The 6058-nt window shown below is 35.9% G+C and overlaps 1 non-coding gene across 1 annotated transcript; it reads left to right on the top strand.

The window, feature by feature from the left end:
* The first annotated feature begins 1416 nt into the window (after positions 1-1416).
* Positions 1417-1523, top strand: LOC121205674 (small nucleolar RNA R71). The gene has a single exon (XR_005900750.1). It is a non-coding gene; the product is annotated as a small nucleolar RNA R71 (small nucleolar RNA).
* The last annotated feature ends 4535 nt before the right edge of the window (positions 1524-6058 follow it).

Below are 6058 nucleotides of genomic sequence, written 5' to 3'. Positions count from 1 at the left end.
TTACAGCCCTAGCGATGGCTAAAAATGGGCGCCCTAAAATTAAGGGCACTTCCACATCTTCATCCATGTCAAGCACAACAAAGTCAATAGGAAATATGAATTTATCTACTTTCACAAGTACATCTTCTATAATACCCCTAGGATATTTAACAGATCTATCGGCTAATTGAATACTCATCCTAGTAGGTTTAGGTTCCCTAAGACCAAGTTGTTTGAACATTTTATATGGCATCAAAATAATGCTAGCGCCTAAATCAGGTAGTGCTTTCTCAACATTCAGACTACCAATTAAGCAAGGGATAGTGAAACTTCCTGGATCTTTCAGTTTGGTTGGCAACTTGTTTTGGAGTATGGCTGAGCACTTTTCGTTGAGTTCTACTGTAGATAAGTCCTCGAACTTCCTTTTATTGGTTAGAAGCTCTTTCAAAAATTTTGCGTAGGTAGGCATCTACGAGATGGCTTCAACAAAAGGTAGTTGATATGTAATTACTTAAAAAGTTCAAGAAACTTACTGAATTGTGCATCAATGCGGTTTTGTTTTCAATTTTGTTGGGTATGGAACTGACGATTTATATTCCTTCGGCACTGGGTTGTCACTATTTTCATGTTTTTCTTCCCCCTTTCCCTTGTCACGGATTATTCTGTTAGCTTCTTTTCAGATTCCCCTAACACTTTCCCACTCCTTAGTGTAATTGCTTTTATATGCTCTTTTGATTTCGTGTTACTAGATAAACTTCCTAGTGGTCTTTCCGAAATTAGTTTGGACAGTTGGCCTATCTGCGTTTCGAGCCCTTGGATCGATGCTTGTTGATTCTTAAGTGCTATTTCAGTGTTTTGAAAATGGGTTTCTGATACCAAGAAAAACTTTGTGAGCATTTCTTTAAGGTTCGGCTTCTTCTCTTGTTGGTAGGGTGGTTGTTGGTAGCCTGGAGGTGGTCTCTGATTTCTTTGACCTCCCTATGAGAAATTTGGGTGGTTTCTCCAACCTGCATTATAAGTGTTACTATATGGATTGTTTTGAGATCGAGGATTATTACCCATGTAATTTAACTGCTCGTTATCCATGTTGTGGCCATAAGGTTGGTATTCCAAATGGCTTGTTCCACCTCGACTTGTTTCGCACTACATTACTAGGTGAGCCTGTGAAGAACTAAGAAAACCATCAATATTTTTATTTAGAAGTTCTACCTGGTTTGACAGAATAGTAACTGACTCGACGTTATAAACGCCTGCTGTTTTAGTTGGATAGTCCTCATGACTTGCCACTAATAGTTATTTAGTGACATCTCCTCTATAAACTCATAAGCATCTTCAGGTGTTTTATTGTTGATGGTTCCACCAGCAACTGCGTCAACCATTTACTGAGTCGAAGGATTCAGGCCATTATGGAACATTTGAACCTGTCGCCAAAGTCGTAACCCATGGTGAGGGCACCTTCTCAGTAAGTCCTTGTATCTCTCCCATGCATCATAAAGAGTTTCTAAGTCTATTTGTACAAACGAAGAGATATCATTACGTAATTTGGCCGTTTTAGCCGATGAGAAATATTTTAATAGAAATTTTTTGATCATTTGTTCCAAAGTAGTGATTAACCCTTGTGGTAATGAGTTTAACCACTGTTTAGCTTTGTTCCTTAGCAAAAAGTGAAACAACCGAAGACCTATGGCTTCATCCGAAACGCCCTTGATTTTAAATGTATCGCATAGTTCTAAAAAGTTTGCTAAGTGAGCATTGGGATCTTCATCTTGCAAACCATCAAACTGAACAAACTATTGTATCATTTGAATTGTGTTCGGTTTCAGTTCAAAAGTATTTACAGCTACAGGAGGTCTAACTATGCTTGACTTAGTTTCTGTTAAAGAAGGTTTAGCATAATCATACATAGTGCGTGGAGTAGGATTTTGATTAACCGCAATTACAGGAGGTAGCTGATTGTCTTGGTTTTCAACCATCTTTTCGGTTGGGGGTTAAATATCATCCTCTTGCTCGTTCTCTGTGTATCTTAAGCTTCACCTTATTTCTCTTTGGTTCCTGAGAACTGTGCGATCGATTTCTTCGTCAAAAAGTAGTGGTCTTGATAGGTTCTTCTAGTTATAAACTATAAAAACCTACCAAGAGAAAGAAAAAGTAAATTAATAACTAATAAATATAATAAAAATAAAACAAAATTAAATTGCAAGAAAAATAAATGGCTAAAGTAATAAAAATTGAGCGTTCCTAATATCTTAGTTCCCCGGCAATGGAGCCAAAAACTTGATCACGTGATTTCGTGATAGGTTTTAAATATTTATAATTAATCGTTCTTGAAACTAACTATTATCGCGATGTAGGCAAGTGTACCTATCGAACAGTAGTATAGTTTTAACAAGACCGGACTGTCGAACCCAAAAGAACTAAAAGTACTAGTAATGACTGTCTTTTTATTATCTAGCCTAAGAATAAAAAGGTTTTGTTTTAACTAACTAATTATCTAAACTAAGAACTGACAGAGAATATAATTGGGGAATTTCTTTTGGAAAAATCGATTGAATTAACACAATACCTAAGGAAAAATCCACCTAGACTGTACTTGTTATTCTGGCTCCAAATCGGATGATTTATTCATTTAACTTGTTTCGTAGAGATCCCTAAGTTATGTTATTATCCCTATTCAAGACTAATAACTTCTAATCCCTAGATTGAATAATTGAGACTTTTCTCTAATTAACACCCTAAGGTTGCATTAACTCGATCTATGGATCCCCTTATTAGGTTTCACCCTGATCCGGTAAAATTTTGTCACCCTATGTCTAGGCGAGCAAACAATGCCGCTTAATTATGACAAATGTACTCTTAGACAGGGTCTATTCCTCCTCTGAATAAGAGCTTATCTTGAATCAGTATCCTGGGATATCAAAACAAGAATTAAGAACACATAATTAAGAACAAGTTAAATATTTATCATACAATTCAGAAAATAATAACAAGATTCGTCTTAGGTTTCATTCCCCCTAGGTATTTAGGGTTTTTAGTTCATAACTAAAAAAGGAAAACATCTTAGAATAATAAAGAATACAAAACATAAAGAAAACCCAAAACTCCTAAAGGGAAATTGAGGGGAGATCTTTAGTCTTAATGATGAATCTGGCTTCTAAGATGGATCAATCAGCTTCCTTCGAGTAATTCCTTCCTTCCTCCTTGTGTGTTCGTTTTCTTCCTCTTCTAGGGTGCATTTATAAGCTTTGGAATGCCTAAGAGCCCTCAAAATTAGCCTTTTCTGAATTGGACTCAACTTGGGCTCGGTAGGGACACACCCGTGTGCGATTACTTCAGACCGTGCTCGAGCCTGTCAAATTGACATGGCCGTGTGGTCTGCCCATGTGAGGAGATCCAAGCCATGTTGATTTTGTACTTTGGCCCATTTTCTCCTTTTTTGGCTCGTTTCTCATTTCTTTCGCTCTGCTATGCTCTCCTAAGTATAAAACATGAAGTTAAAGCATTAGGAGCATCGAATTCACTAATTTAATGGAAATCATCCATAAATTACGTTAAACATGGGGTAAAAATATGTATAAATTACGGTTTATCACACCTATAATAAAATTTGATTAATTCTACTTTTCAATCTTTTGATTTCTATTTCTTTCTTTATTATATTTTATTCTCTCTTAAAAACTCCTTTTATTATGTTTTCAGACTATAATTGATTTAAAGTACTAATTAGATATTTTAGTGTTTAAGTTAAAATCGATCTAGCACTAGCCTCTCTTGGGTACGATCGTTGGAGTACTCACCTACTCCGTTGTAACTATATTACAACTAGACTCGTATACTTGTGGATGTCGCCTCATATACATATCTTTTATTGTAGTATTCACACTCTGGACGTTAGTACATCCGCAGGACGTTAGGAAGTCGTAGCATCTAGCTGAGTGAAGGATCTGGAGCTTAAGTGATTTATTTCAAGAAGAAAGGGCTAGATCTAAAGTTTAAGCCGCCTTTCAGGTTATAAGGTGAGTCCTCAAGTCAAATCTTACAAATGTATATGCATGATAAGTATCTTCTGTAAAAATGAGCTAAGAATGTATCATGTGATGATCCTAAGAAAAAAGTATGTCCGATTAACTTACATGGATAATTCATATGAGTATGATCTCTATGGACAATGGTTAAGGTATATAAATGAGTAAAGTTTGTTAACATGTGTATTGAGGATATGAACAAGTCTTTTGTGGATGAGTCTATCAAGTATGAGTCTGCAATGGAAGCCTTTGTGGCTAATCTCTGTTAAATGGAAGCCTTTTTTGAGAATAATCTATGTTAAAGGAAGTCTTTGTGGCTAATCTCTGTTATAGGAAGCCATTGTGGCAATCTATGTTAAAAGGATGTGTTTGTGGCTATCTCAGTTAAATGAATGTCTTGTGAAAAACTCTGTTAAAAAGACACCTTCGTGGCAAGGAAAAGGAAAGCCTCTGTGGCTATCTTTGGAAAGGAATGCCTTCATGGTGAAATTTAAAGAACAAATCTCGTGATGATCATCTGAAGACAATGCCTTTGGGCAGACATTGAATGAATGGAAAACCCCGTATAGTTAGAAGGATGATCGTGATGTGAATCATGATAAGTTTTATAGTTTATGAATGTCCGTTCTTGAAAACTAACTATTATCACAACAAAGGCAAGCGCACTTTATCGGACAGTAGTATAGCTTATGGCAAGACCAAGATGTTGAACCCAACGAAACTAAAAGTACTAGTATTAACTTTCTTTTTATTATCTAGCCTAAAAATAAAGAGGTTTGTTTTATCTAAAATAATTACTAAACTAAGAATGCACAGAAAGTAAATTGGGGAAATAACTTTTGGGAAAACTGAATCATTTGGACAATACCTAAGAGAAAAATCCACCTAGACTTCGCTTGTTATCAGCTCTGAATCAGATGATTTATTCACTTGACTTGATTCATAGAAATCCCTAATTTATACTATTATCTCTCTCGAGACTAACAATGTCTAACCCTAGGTTGATTAATTGAAATCCCTTTCTAATTAACTACCTAGTGTTGCATTAACTCGATCTATGGATTCCCTTATTAGGTTTCACCTTAATCCGGCAAAATCTTGTCACCTTATCTCTAAGCGTGCAATCAACTCCACTTAATTATGTTAGATCTACTCTTAGACAAGGACTTTTGCTCCTCTGAATAAGCACATTAATACTTGAATCAGTATCCTGGAATATTAAAGCAAGAATTAAGAACTCATAATTAAGAACAAGTCAAATATTTATCATACAATTCAAATAATAATAACAAGATCCGTCTTAGGTTTCATGCCCCTTAGGTATTTAGGGGGTTAGTTCATATTTATGAAAGAAAACATCTCAAAAGAATAATGATAACAAGACATAAAGAAAACCCAAGAACTCTTGAAGGGAATTGAAGGGAGATCTTCAGTCTTGAAGGTGAATTCGGCTTCTGAGATGGATCAATCAGCTTTCTTCGAGTAATTTCTTGCCTCCTACTCTGTGTGTCCATTTTTGGTACCTCCTGTGGTGTCTATATAGGCTTTAGAATGCTTCTAGACCCTCAAGAGTGGCCTTTTTTGAATAGGACTAGACTTGGGCTCGACAGGGACACGCCAGTGTACGATTGCTTCAAACCTTGTTCGAGTCTGTTAAATAGACACGAGTGTGTGGTCTGTCCGTGTACAGAAGTCTAGGCCGTGTTGATTTCACATGTTGGTCCATTTTCTCCATTTTCGGCCTGTTTCTTGCTCTTTTTACTCTCCTATGCTCACTTATGTATAAAACATGAAATTAAAGGATTAGGAGCATTGAATTCAGCAAATCTAAGGATAATTCATCCAAAAATATGCTAAGCATGAGGTAAAAATATGTATAAATTACGGTTTATCAAAGGAATGAATAGAAATGCTAGTGTACGCTAGAGTTCATGGTGAAGCAAAGTTATGTGTAAAGAATATATAGAGAGATCATTGAGTAAGGAAAATCTGGACGAATTCTGAGTTAAGTATTGGGCGTTGTCTAGCCCTCTTGAAGAAAATAATAAAACTAGTAA

The sequence above is a fragment of the Gossypium hirsutum genome, chromosome A08 (genome assembly GCF_007990345.1).
Source record: "Gossypium hirsutum isolate 1008001.06 chromosome A08, Gossypium_hirsutum_v2.1, whole genome shotgun sequence".
NCBI classification, from domain to species: domain Eukaryota; kingdom Viridiplantae; phylum Streptophyta; class Magnoliopsida; order Malvales; family Malvaceae; genus Gossypium; species Gossypium hirsutum.
This window is presented reverse-complemented; position numbering and strand designations above follow the sequence as displayed.